Source organism: Monodelphis domestica, chromosome 2 (genome assembly GCF_027887165.1).
Source record: "Monodelphis domestica isolate mMonDom1 chromosome 2, mMonDom1.pri, whole genome shotgun sequence".
Taxonomy (NCBI): domain Eukaryota; kingdom Metazoa; phylum Chordata; class Mammalia; order Didelphimorphia; family Didelphidae; genus Monodelphis; species Monodelphis domestica.
Window position 1 is genome coordinate 496,520,342 of NC_077228.1, and position 20,618 is coordinate 496,540,959.

The window sequence follows — 20,618 nt, forward strand, 5'->3', positions numbered from 1 at the left end:
TCATATTCTCTCTCTCTCTCTCTCTCTCTCTCTCTCTCTCTCTCTCTCTCTCTCTCTCTCTCTCTCTCTCTCTCTCTCTCTCTCTCTCTCTCTCTCTCCTCTCCTTGCCATGACTGCCATATCCTTTTCCAAGTCTGCTCTGACTGCTACAATTCCCACATCTACTAAATGGCTCCTCTCCCAGAAAATTCCACATTTGGGAGATTTATTTCCTGTCTATGGGCACCTGAAACCACACTGGAGGATACTCATTAAGAGCAGAGACAATCTCTGCCCATATGACACAAGTATTAACCACAATTTACATATGGTAGAACTGGATAGTGATTTGCCCATAATAGCAGAACAGTTTTGTCTAAGACCTGATTAGTATCTTCTAATGTGCTTGACACTGGGCTAAGCAGAGAAAAGGCCACAAAAGAAGTATTGATTCCTTCATCCAGGAGCTGGTAGTCTTTGGGAGAGACAAAGCTCAGACACAAGAAACAATTAGCCACAAACATTATAGAACAATGAAAAACAGTTTGATGAAGGATGTTGATTAGGACAACCTTAATGAGTTGATTTCCCCCAGCCCAGGAGATAAAATTACAGAAGGTAAGCAAGGGACAGCAAGGTGTTAAATGAAGTCTATATATCCTGTTACCCCTTTAAAAGATGTGGATAAATTCTTCAGTCAAGCCTGATGGAATTAAAGGATGTCTAACCATTCACTAGCCAGAGGATCAGCCAAATCCCTGGTGATCTTTAAATATCATGATTCCTCTCTAGGGAATCAATTGAAGCAGGAGATTTTCTTTCTTTTTCTCTTTTTCTCTTTTTCTCTTTCTTTCCTTCCTTCTTTCTTTCTTTCTTTCTTTCTTTCTTTCTTTCTTTCTTTCTTTCTTCCTTCCTTCCTTTCTTTCTTTCTTTCTTTCTTTCTTTCTTTCTTTCTTTCTTTCTTTCTTTCTTTCTTTCTTTCTTTCTTTCTTTCTTTCTTTCTTTCTTTCTTTCTTTCTTTCTTTCTTCTCTCTCTCTTTTTTCTTTCTTTCTTTCTTCCTTTCTCCCCCCCCCCCTCTCTCTCTCTCTTTCTTTCCCTTCTGTTTTAAAATCAAGACTAAGTATTGTTTCCAAGACAGAAGAGTAGTAAAGCCTAGGCAATTGGAATTAAGTGACTTTTCCAGGGTCACACAGCTAGGAAGTATCTGAGGCCAGATATGAATCCAAGACCTTTTGTCTTCAGGCCAGGTTCTCTATCCATTGAATCACCTTGCTGCCCTATTTCTTTGCCTTTTCTCTTGAGCCTTTACCACAGGACAACAGAAGTTTCTTCTCTTCCCTCTCTCCCCAATCACCAATAGCATCTTCAGAAAAATGATTTGCCTAGTAGGACACATAGTACATAGTGGGGAGTAGACTTAATCAATCAAGGTACAAGGCAGGAGTTTTGCATGTATTGAAAATCTTAGCCTTGGCTATCAACCTACCCCAAGAGATGCTGTACCATGTCTATCAGGGGAGCAGCATACGGACACCACAAGAAGAAGATCACTGGAGCCCTGCAGTGCTATAAGTGTGAAGTGCTTTAGGCATGTGCATTTCCTCCATGTAGGCCTCTCTACTTGGGTACTCTCTGTGTATGCACCTTCTTCCTCCTGATGCTCCATGGGCCCCAGATTTATGGGTGGAAAGCTGTGTTTCTCTTCTTCCTGGTTAGTAAAATTCCTGATAATACTAGTTAGTTAATAACTAGTTGCTAGCTCCATGTTGGTAAATGTCTTTGTTTTGAGCTAATTATGCAATGTAAAAACAAGTGCACCATTGGGGACTTGTGTGCTAGAATTTTTGTTCAGACCCACATAATAACTTGAACCTAAAATAGCTGCTTATTCTGGGAACCTACCAGAAAGACTGGATTTTGGGAGGTTCTCAGGGGAGTTCTACTATTCTCCCCAACACCTCTCCAAAAGTATTTAGCAATGATATAGATCTATTTATTAAACCAAACTCTCACTTCTATGCTACAAAATCCAGTGGCAATGCTACGTCTTTGACCAGACCAAACTGTGAAGTAGATTTATCCAGAATTCACCTCTTAGTAGCAATGGGAGACTTTAACTATTCGTAGATCTGGAATTGGGAAGGACATCATAAGCCAAGTATTCCATTTCTTTTTTTTTTTTAAGCCATTACTTTCTGTCTTAGAATCAATATTATGAATTAGTTCCAAGGTAAATGAGTGGTAAGGGCTAGGCAATGGGAGTTAAGTGACTTGCTCAGGGTCACCCAGCTAGGAAGTGCCATATTTAAACCTAGGACCTCCTATCTCTATTTGTCATTTCTTTCATTAAAAAAAATTTTTTTCAACTCTTACCTTCTGTCTTAGAATCAATACTAGGTATTGGTTCCAAGGCAGAAGAGTGGTAGGGGCTAGGCAATGTGGGTTAAGTGACTTGCCCAGGGTCATACAATTGGAAAGTATCTGAAGCCAGATTTGAACAAAGGAACTCACATTCCACTGAGCCCACTACATTCCTTTCATTTTAAAAATCAGAAAAATGAGGTCCATCAAGGTTAATTGACTAGCTGAAGGTTATAAGACAAGTATATTTCAGAGGCAGAATTTGAACCCAGGTCCTTTGATCTTTCCGCTGTACCTTCATCTCTCTGACCAAAACTGAGTAGCTTGTAAATGCTTGATTTGTTCTAATTATAATTTAATTCGTCAAAAAGTGAAAGAAGCAACAAAAGGGGACTGCTACTCTGGACCTACTTTTGACCAACCAACATGGAAGTCTTCATCAATGAAGAAAAATGATCAGAACTTTAGAAGGAAATGACCACTCTTAGTATGTGTTACAGAGGAAAAGAGAAATGTTGGGAACAGTTTAATATGCATTCTAGATTTTGAGAGAACAGATTTTAAAGAGTTCAAAGAGAAAATAGGTAAGAATTAATGAACTAAAATGAAATTTAATTTTTTCATCTTTTTTTTTTGCTTCCCCCACCTCAATATGTCTAGTATGGAAATGTTTTACATTATTTCACATATATAATTGGTATCTTACTGCTTGCTTTCTTAGTGGGTGGGATGGGAGGGAGAGAGAAAATTTGGAACTTAAAATTTAAAAAGAAAAGTATGTTAAAAATAAATAATAATTTAAAAAATAAGACTAAATCTCTTCTAAGGATAAAAAAAGAATTAATGAATTACAATTCCACATGGCTTGATCTCACATCAGGAAAAAGAATCTTTGTTCTAAAATTGTTGTCATCTGGGCTGTGGCTCTGATTTTCTTAGTGCTTCTCTGGTTCATCATTAATAACTTGCATTAGAAGACCCATCATGAACTATAAACATTCACATCGCATGGACCACAATGTGACACTTGAGACTTGTTCCTTCTGGAGAAGGTAGGAAAGATCTAGAATTTCTGATTTTTATTCTCCATCACTTCTTTGTTTTTTTTTATCCTTCCGCTTTATCTCACCCACCCACCAGGGGTCTGTGATAGGACCAATGTTCCCTGACATATCTCTTTCTTCCCATCCACAACTTGGGGAAGTTTTATCTAAAAGAAGACAAAGCTTCCTCTGGAACCTGATTGGTCTCAGATCCCAGCTTCTTCCCCCACTGCCCCCATCCCCTTCCACCATACTCAACCAACATTTGGTAGGTAGACCCAGGACATAGTTGTCCTTGAGACCTAATTGTCTTTGGTTTCCCTAATACAGCTTCTTGGTCATCTAGGGACCTAAAAGTCCTAGCCACATGGAATCCAGGCCTCTTATTGAATATATAAAACCACGAGAGGTAACCAGAAGGAAGAGAAAACAAAGAAGGAAAAAGAGTCAGAGGTAACAGAACTTCAGATGCATCTGAAAGAAGCTGCTAATAAAAACATTCTTTGTTTGCTGGTTGTTCGTTCACTTGTTTCCACTTTGTTAAGCTAGGTTGTGCACCAGGCTTGGAGTCAGGAAAACCCAAGTTCAAATGTGGCCTCAGATACTTACTAATTGTGTAATAATCCTGGGCAAGTCACTTTACCCTGTCTGCCTCAGTTTACCCATATGTAAAATAAGCTAGAGAAGGAAATGGCAAACCACTCCAGGATCTCTGCCAAGAAAACCCCAAATAGGGTCACAAAGAGTTAGAAACAAATGAAATGACCGAACAATAACAAAGGCTAAGGATTTTATATAAGATTTTACTCCTTTTGAAGCAGCTAGGTGGCTGAGTGGACAGAGAGTCAGTCAGGCCTGGACCCAGGAGGTCCTGGGTCCAAATGTGGCTTCAGACACCTCCTAACTGTGTGACCTTGGGTAAGTCACTTAACCCCAATTGCCTACCCCTTACCACTCTTCTGCCTTGGAACTGATACTTGTATCCATTCTAAGACAGAAGGTAAGATTGTTTTTGTTTTTTTAAAGATTATTCTCCTTTAGTAGTTACATTTTTGTTCAGTTATTTCATTATAACAAATTATTTTAAAGGAATACCCAGAAGATAGAAGTCAATCAACTATTATCTATTAAGTGCCTATTATAAGCCAAGCACTATACTATGTACTAGGAAGGCAAGGATAGGTAATAGAAAAGGAATACAAGAGAGATCTGGTCCACTTAAGAGCATGTTAAGAACTATAAAGCCCAGAAGGTGAATGCTAGGGACAACAAAGTGAGGATGAGTTCAAGAGGAAACTCAAAGAAAGGACGGATTTACTCTTGGAGCAGATGGAGCGATGATAAGAGGTAACCATAAAAGGCAGAGAAAACGCAGCTACTCAGTTATTTTTGCATCTGTTTTCTCTGGGTAAAAAGGTTAACAGAGAGCTGAGGCCCAAAATTAATGAAACGTTAAAAGAATGACTTCAAGTCTCCAGGCTATGGCAAATACATGCTAGGGGGCTGGAAGAGCTGATGTATTCTGTTGCTGAGCCACTGTCAGTGATCATTTAAAACTTACGTAATATAGAAATCCTATAAGACTGAAGAAGCACAAATATTCTGATTTTCTTTTTTGTTAAATTGTATTTAATTAGATGATTTAGAATATTGTTCCATGGTTCAAATCTGGCCTCAGACACTTCCCAGCTGTGGACCATGGGCAAGTCATTTAACCCCCATTGCCTAGCCCCTACCACTCTTCTACCTTGGAACCAATACACAGTAAGATGGAAAGTAAGGGTTTAAAACAAAAAAAAAGAATATTTTTCCATGGTTACAAGACTCATGTTCTTTCTCTCCCTTCTTCCCATCTCCTTCCTGTATCTGAAGCACATTTGCACTGGATTTAATATGTCATTGATCAAGACCTATTTCCATATTATTAATATTTGCCCTAGGGTGATCTTTTAGAGTCTACATCCCCAATCATATCCCCATTAACCCATGTAATCAAGCAGTTGTTTTTCTTCTGTGTGTCTGCTCCCACAATTCTTCCTCTGGATGTGGATAGCGTTCTTTCTCATAAGTCCCTCTGAATAGTTCTGGATCATTGTATTGCTACTAGTAGAAAAGTCCATTACATTCGATTGTACCACAATGTATCAATCTCTGTGTACAATGTTTTCCTGGTTCTGCTCCCTTCACTCTGCATCAATTCCTGGAGGTTGTTCCAGTTCATATGGAATTTCTCTAGTTCATTATTCCTTTGAGCACAATAGTATTCCATCACCAGCATATACCACAATTTGCTCAGTAATTCCCCAATTGAAGGGCATCTCCTCATTTTCTAATTTTTTTGTCACCACAAACAGTGTGGCTATGAATATTTTTGTACAAGTCTTTTTCCTTATTATCTTTTTGGGGTACAAACCCAGCAGTGCAATGGCTGGATCAAAGGGCAGACAGTCTTTTAGTGCCCTTTGGGCATAGTTCCAAATTGCCCTCCAGAATGGTTGGATCAATTCACAACTCCACCAGCAATGCATTAGTGTCCCAATCTTGCCACATCCCCTCCAGCATTCATTACTTTCCTTTGCTGTCATGTTAGCCAATCTTCTAGGTGTGAGGTGATACCTCAGAGTTGTTTTGATTGACATCTCTCTGATTATTATAAGAGATTTAAAACACTTTTTCATGTGCTTATTAATAGTTTTGATTTCTTTTTTTTTTTGTGGCTCCAAATGCCAGTATTTATTTGCATGAGCAAATTTCAAACACTGCTGAAATTTATGGTTCCTTTTTTTTATTCTTTTTTTAAAAATATATATTTTATTTGATCATTTCCAAGCATTATTCGTTAAAGACATAGATCATTTTCTTTTCCTCCCCCCCACCCCCCATAGCTGACGCGTAAGTCCACTGGGCATTAGATGTTTTCTTGATTTGAACCCATTGCTTTGTTGATAGTATTTGCATTAGAGTGTTCATTTAGAGTCTCTCCTCTGTCATGTCCCCTCAACCTCTGTATTCAGGCAGTTGCTTTTCCTTGGTGTTTCCACTCCCATAGTTTATCCTTTGCTTATGAATGGTGTTTTTTTCTCCTGGATCCCTGCAAATTGTTCAGGGACATTACACCACCATTTATGGAGAAGTCCATTATGTTCGATTATACCACAGTGTATTAGTCTCTGTGTACAATGTTCTCCTGGTTCTGCTCCTCTCGCTCTGCATCACTTCCTGGAGGTTGTTCCAGTCTCCAATAGTTTTGATTTCTTTAACTGAAAATTGCCTATTCATGTCCCTTGCCCATTTATTAATTGGAGAATGGCTTGATTTTTTGTACAATTGATTTAGCTCTTTGTAAATTTGAGTAATTTGACCTTTGTCAGAGGTTTTAGTTATGAAGATTGTTTCCCAATTTGTTACTTCTCTTCTAATTTTGGTTACACTGGTTTTGTTTATACAAAACCTTTTTAATTTGATGTAATCAAAATTATTTATTTTACATTTTGTGGCTTTTTCAAAGTCTTGCTTGGTTTTAAAATCTTTCCTTTCCCAAAAGTCTGACATGTATACTATTCTGTGTTCACATAATTTACTTATTGTTTTCTTCTTTATGTTCAAGTCGTTCACCCATCCTGAGTTTATCTTGGTGTAGGGTGTGAGGTGTTGATCTAAGCCTAATCTCTCCCATAGTGTTTTCCAATTTTCCCAGCAGTTTTTGTCAAATAGTGGATTTGTGTCCCAAAAGCTGGGATCTTTGGTTTTATCATAAGCTGTTTTACTGACGTCACTTACCCCAAGTCTATTCCACTGATCCTCCCTTCTGTCTCTTAGCCAGTGCCATATTGTTTTGATAATCACTGTTTTATAGTACAGTTTAAGATCTGGTACTGCTAGGTCACCTTCCTTTGCATTTTTTTCATTATTTCCCTTAATATTCTTGATCTTTTGTTCTTTGAAATAGACTTTCTTATTGTTTTTTCTAATTCTGTAAAAAAAGTTTTTTGGTAATTTTGTGGGTATGGCACCAAATAAGTAAATTAGTTTGGGTAGGATTATAATTTTTATTATGTTAGCTTGTCCTACCCATGAGCAAAGTATCCTGATTTTCAATGAGGAAATGAGAATTAAATCTGTAAAATGTAAGAAGCTTAATTTTAATTCACGATGAATTTCTGGAATGTAAGGGATTCCTTTTTTGGAAATTTAGAAAGGGAAACATTGATCAGTAGCAGCTAACAGGGGTTTATCAATAATAGATCAGGTGGTAGAAGTCTGGGGTTGCTGGAGAAGATGGCGGTCTCCACAGGAGTTAAAGTTCCATGTAATTTTTGCTTGTTAGAAGAACTTGAAGAAGGCCAAAAAGGAGTAGGCTAGGCGATGGTACAGTTAGCTGGGGACTTGAAGACAATGAAGATATGACACTTACCAGGTGGACAGGCATGATTATTGGGCCACCAAGGACAAACTGTGAAAACAGAACATACATTTTGAAAGTAAAGTATGGACCTAATACCCAGAAGCACCTCCAACAGTTAGATTTGTAACAAAAATTAATATGAATGGGATAAATAATTGGAATGGAATGGTGGATGCACAGAGCATACCAGTGTTAGCAAAATGGCAAAATTCTTATAGCATTAAAGTTGTACTTCAAGAGCTAAGGCGTCTAATGATGTCCAAAGAAAACATGACGCTTCCACAACCTCCAGAAGGACAAACATACAACAATTAATTTTAACAAATCTCAAATTTACCTAAACCAACAACCTTCTACTCATGTTAATGTCTTGATTAAATCTCACAATGCAGAACCCACACATTAAAAGCATTCCAGCTGGTATACATGAACTGGACATTTGTAATGATATATTTAATATATGTACACCCATTATGTTTTCAGGCACAATGGGAAGAAAAATGCAGCACAATTTTTTTCTCCTCTTATCAAGGCACTATCATTTAAGCATAAACCTGGAGTACTCCAAATGGAATTCAGGTTTTACAAGATGAAAGCATGGCAAGAAGTATCAGATTGCTATGGAGTAATGTATGTTTCAGAAATCTAATTTCTCAAGAAGGAAAATTATAAATGGCAGGCTTGATCCATCTTGCTTAGTGAAAGAGCTGCAATGTAAATTGTTTAAAGTAGCAGGTATAATAAATACTGTTACTAATTTTGTTTAATTTTTGAAGAGATGTGGGTACCAACTACTAGTAGTAACAAAAAGTATGTTCAGGGTTGTTTTGATACCTGTATTTATAAAAAGGAGGGCGGGAGTAAGGGAAGGAGATGGATTTCTGTTTTAAAGCAGCTCCTGTGTGTTACATGTAACAGACATGGTAAATATTTGCTTATAGTCTTTGTTCTGATAAACCATGAATTTAAGTTTAAGGAAAAAAATTTAAGAAATTTTTATTAAGATTTTTTATTTAATTTTTATTTAATTTTTAAAAAATTTAAGGGGCAGCTGGGTAGCTCAGTGGATTGAGAGCCAGGCCTAGAGATGGGAGGTCCTAGGTTCAAATCTGGCCTCAGACACTTCCCAGCTGTGTGACCCTGGGCAAGTCACTTGACCCCTATTGCCTAGCCCTTACCACTCTTCTGCCTTGGAGCCAATACATAGTATTGACTCCAAGACGGAAGGTAAGGGTTAAAAAAAATTTTTTTAAATAATTTTATTTAATTAAATTTAATTAATTAATTTAATTTTAAATTAAAATTAAGAAAAAAAAATTTAAGAGACTTCCGGTCAAGATGGCAGCTTAGAGAAAGCTAAAGTTCGGAGCTCCAGAAAGCCTTCCTTACCAATCTCAAACGGAATGCTCCTAGGGCATCGAAATTCAAAACAAACAGCAGAATAGACCCCGGAAACACTCCTCCTGGACCTGGATCAAAAGGTATGGCACACCAAGGGTCAGAGCCTGAGATCACTTGGATCTAAGGGCAAAGGGAAGGTCCCAGGACCCATCCCCCCCAACCCAGAGTGCTGAGTCCGAGGCAGCAGCAGGAACCTCAGGGCAGGCAGGGGGGCCTCCGGAGCTGGCTGTTCTGAGGGCCACCCCCTAAAAATGACCTGAGCCAGTCACAGGGGCACCTAGACAGCAGGGAGGCAGAGAGAGATGGGGGGGGGAGCCTGTAGCCCCCTGACCAGATCCTTCCATCTGAGTTTCACTGAAGGTCCTTGCCTGAGGGCATACTCAGTCTGAGGTTAATCCTACCACCAGCCCTCAGAGCTCCAGGAAGCCTTCCAGCCCGCTGAGGCACAGAAACAAGGGCCAAGCCATAGAATGGACAATCTGCCTAGGGCTAAAACCTCTGAACGCCAGACAGAGATAAGAAAAGCTAATCCTCTCCCCACTCAGATAGAGATGGCAAACTCCACAGAAGCACAAAAAACCCAAAATTCCAAAAAAAAAATATGAAGAAGGGGGGGACTTTGGACACATTTTATGGAGCAAAAATACAAAACACAGAGGAGATAGAAGAGGAAACACAAGCAAATGCTCCAAAGCCTTCCAAAGGAAATGGAAACTCTCCACAAACCCATGAAGAATATGAATCAGAAATGATCAAAAAGATGGAAGCCTTCTGGGAGGAAAAATGGGAAATAATGCAAAAGAAATTCACGCATCTACAAAACCCGTTTGACCAAACTGAAAAGGAAAACCAGGCTTTAAAGCAAGAACTAATAAAGCAAAGCCAAATGACCAAGAAATTAGAAGAGAACATAAAATATCTCACTGACAAGGTGACAGATTTGGAAAATAGAGGGAGAAGAGATAATTTAAGAATAATTGGACTTCCAGAAAAGCCAGAAATAAACAGCAAACTTGACATCATAATACAAGATATAATCAAAGAAAATTGCCCAAAGATTCTAGAACAAGGGGGCAATACAGCCACTGACAGAGCTCACAGAACACCCTCTACACTAAACCCCCAAAAGACAACTCCCAGGAATGTAATTGCCAAATTCCAAAGCTCTCAAACAAAAGAAAAAATCCTACAAGAAGCCAGAAAAAGACAATTTAGATATAAAGGAATGCCAATCAGGGTCACACAAGACCTTGCAATTTCTACTCTGAATGATCGTAAGGCATGGAACATGATCTTCAGAAAGGCAAGAGAGCTGGGTCTTTAACCAAGAATCAGCTACCCAGCAAAACTGACTATATACTTCCAAGGGAAAGTATGGGCATTCAACAAAATAGAAGATTTCCAAGTTTTTGCAAAAAAAAAGACCAGAGCTCTGTGGAAAGTTTGACACCGAAAAACAAAGAGCATGGAATACCTGAAAAGGTAAATATGAAGGAAAGGGAAAAGGAGAAAAATGTTATCTTCTTCTTTTACTCAAACTCTCTTCTATAAGGACTACATTTATATCAATCTATGTATACTAACATGTGGGGGAAATGTAATGTGTAAATAGGGGGAAAAGAAAGACCAAACAGAATAATCTTTCTCACACAAAGATTCACATGGGAAGGGGAGGGGAAGGAAACTCCTATAAGAAGGAGAGGAAGAGAATTTTTACTTAAACCTTAATCTCAGGGAAATCAACTCTGAGAGGGAAAAACACCCAGATCCATTGGGATCTTGAATTCTATCTTACCCAACAAGGATAGGGAGAAGGGAAAACCAAGGGGGGGAGGGGAGGAGGGAAAACAAAAGGAGAGGGAAAGAGAGGGGGGAGGGGGAGGGAACAAAAAGAGAGGGACTAAAAAAGGAAACATATCAAGGGAGGGGACAAGGGGGACTGATTTAAAGTAAATCACTGGACTAAAAGGTAGAGCTGAAGAAGTTGGAAATAGGGAAGGATATCATAATGCCAGGGAATCCACAAATGACAGTCATAACTTTGAACATGAATGGGATGAACTCACCCATAAAACGAGGATGAATAGCAGAATGGATTAGAATCCAAAACCCTACCATATGTTGTCTTCAAGAAATACACATGAGGCGGGTTGATACCCACAAGGTCAGAATTAAAGGATGGAGTAAGACCTTCTGGGCCTCAACTGACAGAAAGAAGGCAGGAGTGGTAATCATGATATCTGATAAAGCCAAAGCAAAAATAGACCTGATCAAAAGGGATAGGGAAGGTAATTATATTTTGTCAAAAGGGACTTTAGATAATGAGGAAATATCACTAATCAACATGTATGCATCAAATAATATAGCACCCAAATTTCTAATGGAGAAACTAGGAGAATTGAAGGAAGAAATAAACAGTAAAACCATATTAGTGGGAGACTTAAACCAACCATTATCAAATTTAGATAAATCAAATAAAAAAATAAATAAGAAAGAGGTAAAAGAAGTGAATGAAATCTTAGAAAAATTAGAATTAATAGACATATGGAGAAAAATAAATAGGGATAAAAAGGAATACACCTTCTTCTCAGCACCACATGGCACATTCACAAAGATTGACCATACATTAGGTCACAGAAATATGGCACACAAATGCAGAAAAGCAGAAATAATAAATGCAGCCTTTTCAGATCACAAGTCAATAAAAATAATGTTCAGTAATGGTACATGGAAAACCAAATCAAAAACTAATTAGAAATTAAACAATATGATACTCCAAAATCATTTAGTTAGAGAAGAAATCATAGAAACAATTAACAATTTCATCAAGGAAAATGACAATGGCGAAACATCCTTTCAAACCTTTTGGGATGCAGCCAAAGTGGTAATCAGAGGTAAATTCATATCCCTGAGTGCATATATCAACAAACTAGGGAGAGCAGAAATCAATCAATTGGAAATGCAAATAAAAAAACTCAAAAATGATCAAATTAAAAACCCCCAGCAGAAAACCAAACTAGAAATCCTAAAAATTAAGGGAGAAATTAATAAAATCGAAAGTGATAGAACTATTGATTTAATAAATAAGACAAGAAGCTGGTACTTTGAAAAAACAAACAAAATAGACAAAGTACTGGTCAATCTAATTAAAAAAAGGAAGGAAGAAAAGCAAATTAACAGCATCAAAGATGAAAAGGGGGACATCATCTCCAATGAGGAGGAAATTAAGGCAATCATTAAAAATTACTTTGCCCAATTATATGGCAATAAATACACCAATTTAGGTGATATGGATGAATATATACAAAAATACAAACTGCCTAGACTAACAGAAGAAGAAATAGAATTCTTAAATAACCCCATATCAGAAAATGAAATCCAACAAGCCATCAAAGAACTTCCTAAGAAAAAATCCCCAGGGCCTGATGGATTCACCAGTGAATTCTATCAAATATTCAGAGAACAGTTAATCCCAATACTATACAAACTATTTGACATAATAAGCAAAGAGGGAGTTCTACCAAACTCCTTTTATGACACAAACATGGTACTGATTCCAAAACCAGGCAGGTTAAAAACAGAGAAAGAAAACTATAGACCAATCTCCCTAATGAATATAGATGCAAAAATCTTAAATAGGATACTAGCAAAAAGACTCCAGCAAGTGATCAGAAGGGTCATCCACCATGATCAAGTAGGATTTATACCAGGGATGCAGGGCTGGTTCAATATTAGGAAAACCATCCACATAATTGACCACATCAACAAGCAAACCAACAAGAACCACATGATTATCTCAATAGACGCAGAAAAAGCCTTTGATAAAATACAACACCCATTCCTATTAAAAACACTAGAAAGCATAGGAATAGGAGGGTTGTTCCTAAAAATAATAAACAGTATATATCTAAAACCATCAGCTAATATCATCTGCAATGGGGATAAACTAGATGCATTCCCAATAAGATCAGGAGTGAAACAAGGATGCCCATTATCACCTCTACTATTTGACATTGTACTAGAAACACTAGCAGTAGCAATTAGAGAAGAAAAAGAAATTGAAGGCATCAAAATAGGCAAGGAGGAGACCAAGTTATCACTCTTTGTGGATGACATGATGGTCGACTTAAAGAATCCTAGAGATTCAACCAAAAAGCTAATTGAAATAATCAACAACTTTAGCAAAGTTGCAGGATACTAAATAAACCCACATAAGTCATCAGCTTTTCTATATATCTCCAACACAGCTCAGCAGCAAAAACTAGAAAGAGAAATCCGATTCAAAATCACCTTAGACAAAATAAAATACCTAGGAATCTATCTCCCGAGACAAACACAGGAACTATATGAACACAACTACAAAACACTCTCCACACAAATAAAACTAGACTTGAGCAATTGGAAAAATATTAACTGCTCATGGATAGGAAGAGCCAATATAATAAAAATGACCATCCTACCCAAACTTGTTTATCTATTTAGTGCCATACCCATTGAACTCCCAAAATATTTCTTTACTGATTTAGAAAAAACCATAACAAAATTCATCTGGAATAACAAAAGATCAAGGATATCCAGGGAAATAATGAAAAAAAAACACATATGATGGGGGCCTTGCAGTCCCAGACCTTAAACTATATTACAAAGCAGCAGTCATCAAAACAATTTGGTACTGGCTAAGAGACAGAAAGGAAGATCAGTGGAATAGACTGGGGGAAAGCAACCTCAGCAAGACAGTATATGATAAACCCAAAGATCCCAGCTTTTGGGACAAAAATCCACTATTCGATAAAAACTGCTGGGAAAATTGGAAGACAGTGTGGGAGAGATTAGGTTTGGATCAACACCTCACACCCTACACCAAGATAAATTCAAAATGGGTGAATGACTTAAACATAAAGAAGGAAACCATAAGTAAATTGGGTAAACACAGAATAGTATACATGTCAGACCTTTGGGAGGGCAAAGACTTTAAAACCAAGCAAGACATAGAAAGAATCACAAAATGTAAAATAAATAATTTTGACTACATCAAATTAAAAAGCTTTAGTACAAACAAAACCAATGTAACTAAAATCAGAAGGAAAACAACAAATTGGGAAAAAATCTTCATAGAAACCTCTGACAAAGGTTTAATTCCTCAAATTTATAAAGAGCTAAATCAATTGTACAAAAAATCAAGCCATTCTCCAATTGATAAATGGGCAAGGGACATGGATAGGCAGTTCTCAGATAAAGAAATCAAAACTATTAACAAGCACATGAAGAAGTGTTCTACATCTCTTATAATCAGAGAGATGCAAATCAAAACAACTCTGAGGTATCACCTCACACCAAGCAGATTGGCTAACATGACAGCTATGGAAAGTGATGAATGCTGGAGGGGATGTGGCAAAGTAGGGACATTAATTCATTGCTGGTGGAGTTGTGAACTGATCCAACCATTCTGGAGGGCAATTTGGAACTATGCCCAAAGGGAGACAAAAGAATGTCTACCCTTTGATCCAGCCATAGCACTGCTGGGTCTGTACCCCAAAGAGATAATGGACAAAAAGACTTGTACAAGAATATTCATAGCTGCGCTCTTTGTGGTGGCCAAAAACTGGAAAATGAGGGGATGCCCATCAATTGGGGAATGGCTGAGCAAATTGTGGTATATGTTGGTGATGGAATACTATTGTGCTCAAAGGAATAATAAAGTGGAGGAATTCCATGGAGACTGGAACGACCTCCAGGAAGTGATGCAGAGCGAGAGGAGCAGAACCAGGAGAACATTGTACACAGAGACTGATAAACTGTGGTATAATCGAACGTAATGGACTTCTCCATTAGTGGCGGTGTAATGTCCCTGAACAATTTGCAGGGATCTAGGAGAAAAAAACACCATTCATAAGCAGAGGATAAACTGTGGGAGTAGAAACACCGAGGAAAAGCAACTGCCTGACTACAGCAGTTGAGGGGACATGACAGAGGAGAGACTCTAAAGGAAACCCTAATGCAAATATTAACAACATAGCAATGGGTTTGAATCAAGAACACATGTAATACCCAGTGGAATCACGCGTCGGCTACGAGGGGGTGGAGGGGAGGAAAAGAAAATTATCTTTGTCTTTAATGAATAATGCTTGGAAATGATCAAATAAAATATTATAAAATTTAAAAAAATAAAAATAAAAATAAAAAAATTTTAAGAAAAAAAACAAAGGAAATAGGTGTATGGATAAGTGATTCTAAGATTAAAGTTAATCTTAAAATGTGAATAAAATGGGGAAAGTAAAAAAATAATAGATCAGGGTAGCTGGGTTGCTCAGTGGATTGAGAGTCAGGCCCAGAGATGGGAGGTCCTGGGTTCACATCTGGCCTCAGATACTTCCTAGATGTGTGACCCTGGGCAAGTCACTTAACCCCCATTGCCTAGTCCTTACCACTCCTCTGCCTTAGAACCAATACCCAGTATTGATTCTAAGATGGAAGATAAGGCTTTTTTAAAAATAGGTCGAGCCAGATTAACTTTGTTTCCTTTTTTTAAAAATAAATTTAATAAAAAAGAAAATTAAAATTAAAATAATAAAAAAATTTTGAAACAAATACTGTGTTCTAAGGCAGAAGAGTGATAAGGGATAGGAAATTGGAGTCAAGTGACACAGATAGGAAGTGTCTGAGGCCAGATTTGAACCTAAGACCTCCCATCTCTAGGCCTGGCTCTCAATCCACTGAGCCACCCAGCTGCCCCTTCATTTCCTTTTTTGACAGGCTCCTAGCCTGGTAGATAAGGAAAATCTCATAGACACAAAATACCTAAATTTCAACAAAGGATAGGTCGAAATTTTTCAAGTGGTCCTTGAAGACAAGATGTTGAGAGGTGGGTTAGATAATAGTGTAGTTACACAAATATGGAATTAGATGAATGACAAAACCTAAAGAATAGTCTTTAGTACTATTTTAAGATCTGTTATCAACCTAGATGGGAGTTTCTAGTTGAATGCCTAGGGATTTCTATTTAATCCTGTGCTGTTTAACATTTTTTCCCAATAATTTAGTTAAAGCATAGATGGCATGCTTATGAAATCTGCAAATAACATAAATCTGGAAGGATTAGTTAATATATTAAATGATGAAGTCAGGATCCAGAAAGATCTTGACAGGTTAGTAGAATGGCTAAAATGAAAGATGAAATTACATTCCCTTCAATGAACCTGTGATATCATCAATCCTACCAATTGTTTAGATCGCAACCCATTCCTGCCTTCTAATCCTGTAGAACACTTGCCCATGTTTTCCCATAAATCATCTATAGGGTGTCCAAATAGGAAATTGAGAGCCTTGCTAATATTATGCAAGCACTAATAAAATATATGTAGTATTATTATTTTGAAAAAAAAGGTTTTCAAGAAAATATCAGCAACTACTATGCTGATTCCCTATTTCTTCTTTTTTTCCAACAATTTTATTTCCCCCAATTACATGTAAAAGCAATTTCTAGCATTAATTTTCTAATATTTTGATTTCTAAATTCTCTCTCTCCTTTCTCTCCCCCCTTCCTGAGACAGTAAAGCAATTGATATAGGTGATATATGTGCTCTCATAGAAAACATTTCCATAGTCATCATGTTGTGTATTTCCTTATTTCTATACAATCTTTAGGAGAATAAAGGGTTTTGTTGATGAATATCTGAGAAGGGGAAAGGAAAACTTTCATTGTTTATTCTGCAGGGGACCACAGTCACACAACTGATTGAAAGGTATAAGAAATAGGAGATCCCACTGTATTTACTGTTTAATTCTTTACAAAGGGTTTGATTCAGTACAGTGAAATACCACTTTAAAAGTATTTTTCTCTGGGGGCAGGTAGGTGGCACAGTGGATTGAGAGCCAGGCCTGGAGATAGAAGGTCCTGTGTTCAAATTTGACTTGAGAACTCTTCCTATCTGTGTGACCCTAGACAAATCACTTAACCCCCATTGCCTGGCTCTCACTACCTCGGAACAAATACTGATTCTAAAAAGGTAAGAGTTTTTCTTTTTTCTTAGGCAATGGGAGTCAAATGGCTTGCCCTGGGTCACACAGCTAGGAAGTGTCTGAGGCCACTTTTGAGCCTAGGACCTCCCATCTCTAGGTCTGGCTATTAAGCCACTGAGCCACCCAGCTGCCCCAAAAGTTTTTCTTAAAGTGTTTCCTCTAAGTTTTTCTCATTCATAAGTCAAAATATTAGAGTCCTTGAAAGATGAAACAGATAATTTTGTTTGATTCTTCATTTGTTAACCTTCAGCAAGACATAAACCTAGGGAAAATGCTTACCAAAGGTATGAGCCATTATTATGTAGTCCAAATGGAAGAATTCTCCGTAGATAACAAAGTCCTCCAGATGCTCCTAAATGAGATCCAAAATTACTCAAAAGAAATTGGCCTAACTATCCAAGAAGAATAAACCGAGTGCGTAAAATGTCTATTGTCCAGACTATGATATGCAGCTGGTTCATTTGTGTATGTTTACAGTTATGTGAGAGATTTTATTTTTTTTCTGTATATGTGTATATAATTACCTACATATATATATATACACACACATAAAGGTATACATAAGGATTAAAATTGGGGTTTTTTAATCAATAAGAGTTATAAAGTAATATGGTAGTTATTGATTTTAAAATATAGCTTAGATTTTTATCAGCTTTTATTTACAAAGAGGGGGAAAGAGTAAAAGTGAGAAATGTAGATAAAGAGAGAGACTCTTAATAAGCCTACCAGCCCTAAGAGCTTCTCCAAGGAAGTGAAGTCTGGTTCAGCACCCCAACAGGAAGCTTCCTCAGGTCTTGATCTCTGGGTCTTGAGCCAGAAGTCAATCAGCACAACCTCCTCAACTCACCTAGCAAGCCAACACGGGATCCAGGGAAAGTGTTTCCTCCAAAGCCAAGGCAGGAATCTCCAGAACGAATCTCTCCAGATGCCAGGAAAGGAATGGTAGAAGGCCATGCTCTCCAGCCTATGTTGGTCTCTTTATACCCCATTTTCCATGGCATTTCTTGTCTCTCCCCCTTCTTCACAGATACCAATTGCAGTCTTTCAATTTGCTTAGTCCTACCCAGAGCTGCGCAGTCCCCTTTGGAGGTAAGAGTTTTTGACTTGTCAACTCTTTTATTAAGTGTCAAGTAGGGGTGCTTGGAGTTCTTGATTGATTGAGTTAAAGGTTGCTGATTGATTTCATTAAAATGGACAAAAAATTCTATCTTCGTATATGCACACATGTAAGCATATATCATGGATAGACAATGAACTTGGTTAACAATTTGGACTTGTAATTGCATTTAAAAAAATTGTAATGGTCCCAAATTTTCCCCCAAAACAAACAAAATACTCCCCATCTTTTGAACCCAAGTATTTTTCCATTTAAACTTCATGCTGGGCATTCTCTATCTCAAAGGCAAACATCAATGGTAAGCATATATCACCCTCTTTTATTCCTTGTTTGATGATAATAACATTAGGGTCAAACATGTTTATCTTTATATATCTTTCAAGGGCTCAAGAATTTTAGAGTATAAGTGGAAAACACCTACTTGGAGAAGAGAATTTTGCTTGACTAAATCAAATTCTTTTTTTTCCCAGTCAACAAACAATTTGTCCAGACAAGTATATTGGGATCTCTTATTTCCTGGACTTTTTAGACAATTGTGTTACTGCAAAGATGTGGTCTGCTGTGGAATATGATTTCTGAAAGCCTTCCTGTTCCCTTTTCAAATTTTCATCAAAGTGGCCTTTGATATGTATATAGCTTATTCTCAGAAAGATTTTGTAGAGATGGGAAAGTAGGCATATGGGTCAGTTGCTATTGATATTTTTCTATTGCTTTTGGGGAAATAAAAGCATCTGTAATCTTTTTTCCCCTAAATGTCTGGCATCCTCTCCTATTTCAGATATCTTGAGAATCCCAATTCCCTTAAAATTGTGTTGCCTACAGCATGGACTTTTATCTATACTTGGTCTGGTCTAGTTGCTCTTATCATATTTTTTTAAATGCCATTTTTATATCTTCATGCTACACACTGGGGATTATAATGTAAGAGTCTAAATGTGGTCATTCTACTGTCATTAATAAAGTCTTTTATGAAAATGCTGACATGTTTTCCATTTCTCATCTCTTTACTGTCCCCTTTACAGTTTTATCTTTACACATTCTTAGAATGATATGGTTTCATTAGATTCCTCACAAAATTTTCTATTAACTTGCTTTTCCTTTCACTTCTCATTGTTTTATGAGTCAATATTCTGCCATGGGGCAACAAGGTGGCACAATGTATAGAAATCACTGGGCTTGGAATGAAGAAAACTCATCTTTATGAGTTCAAGTCTGGCCTAAGACACTTACAAGCTATGTGACTCTGAGAAAGATACTTAACCCCATTTACCACAGTTTCTTCATTGTAAAATGTGCTGAAAAGGGAAATGGCAGACCATTCTAGTATCTTTGCCAAGAAAGCCCCAAATGGGGTCATAAAGAGTTGGACGTGACTGAACAACAACAATCTTCTACCATATGTGTCTGGGAATTTTTACAAAAGAGTTTTCATGATAAACTAGTTTTGAACTTGATTGCCATATCTCTATTTGATAAGGAGAATATGTATTTGCTACCTGAAGTAGGTTTCCAGGATCTTTTGGCCTCCTCGTTGTAGCAATCGATTTTCATTCATTAAACTTCCATAGGAAATAGCAATAATCAATGTTGATGTTTGCTCTTTATCCATTTCCCATTTGGGGGCCATCAATAACTTTACTAAATAACTTATGTTGGAAATGTTTTCATTGCATGCATTATCTTCTTTTATCTTTATTCTTTCTTTCAACAGGGTATTGATTTTTACATTTGCTTTAACCATTCAATGGTCTGACTATACACAGCTCATTCAGAAATCACCTCCATAATAACTAGTTATTTCCCATCTTTTAAAATATAGTGAATTTCATTTTTAGGGGGTGATGTTATGGTAGAGCTTGCAATACCCAATACCTTCCAAATCTCTCCTTGAATAAAGAATTAATGCTATCTAGGCATGAAACTTTCATGTAGTCTATATGTTTTTGGTTTCTGTTATTTCTTAGCCCTTTGCCATATTTCCTAACATATTTTTCACCATGTTCTTTGTGTCCATTTTGTACTTTAGTCACTGAGTGTTAAAGAATATATTGATTTTTAAAATTATTATTATTATTGAGTTATTCTTGAATTATTGAGCATCTAGGTGGCACAGTCGATAGAGGGCTTCCTGGAGTCAGGAAGACTCATCTTCCTGAATTCAAATCCAGCCTTGGACACTAACTAGCTGTGTGACCATGGGCAAGTCACTGTTTGCCTCAGAGTCCTCATCTGTAAAATGAGTTGGAGAAGGAAATGGCAAACCACTCCAGTATATTTGCCAAGAAAACCCCA

At 37.3% G+C, this 20,618-nt stretch overlaps 1 pseudogene; it reads left to right on the forward strand.

Moving 5' to 3' along the window:
- The first annotated feature begins 7,641 nt into the window (after nucleotides 1-7,641).
- On the forward strand, nucleotides 7,642-8,604 carry LOC100618890 (ubiquitin-conjugating enzyme E2 variant 2-like; annotated as a pseudogene).
- Nucleotides 8,605-20,618: the final 12,014 nt, after the last annotated feature.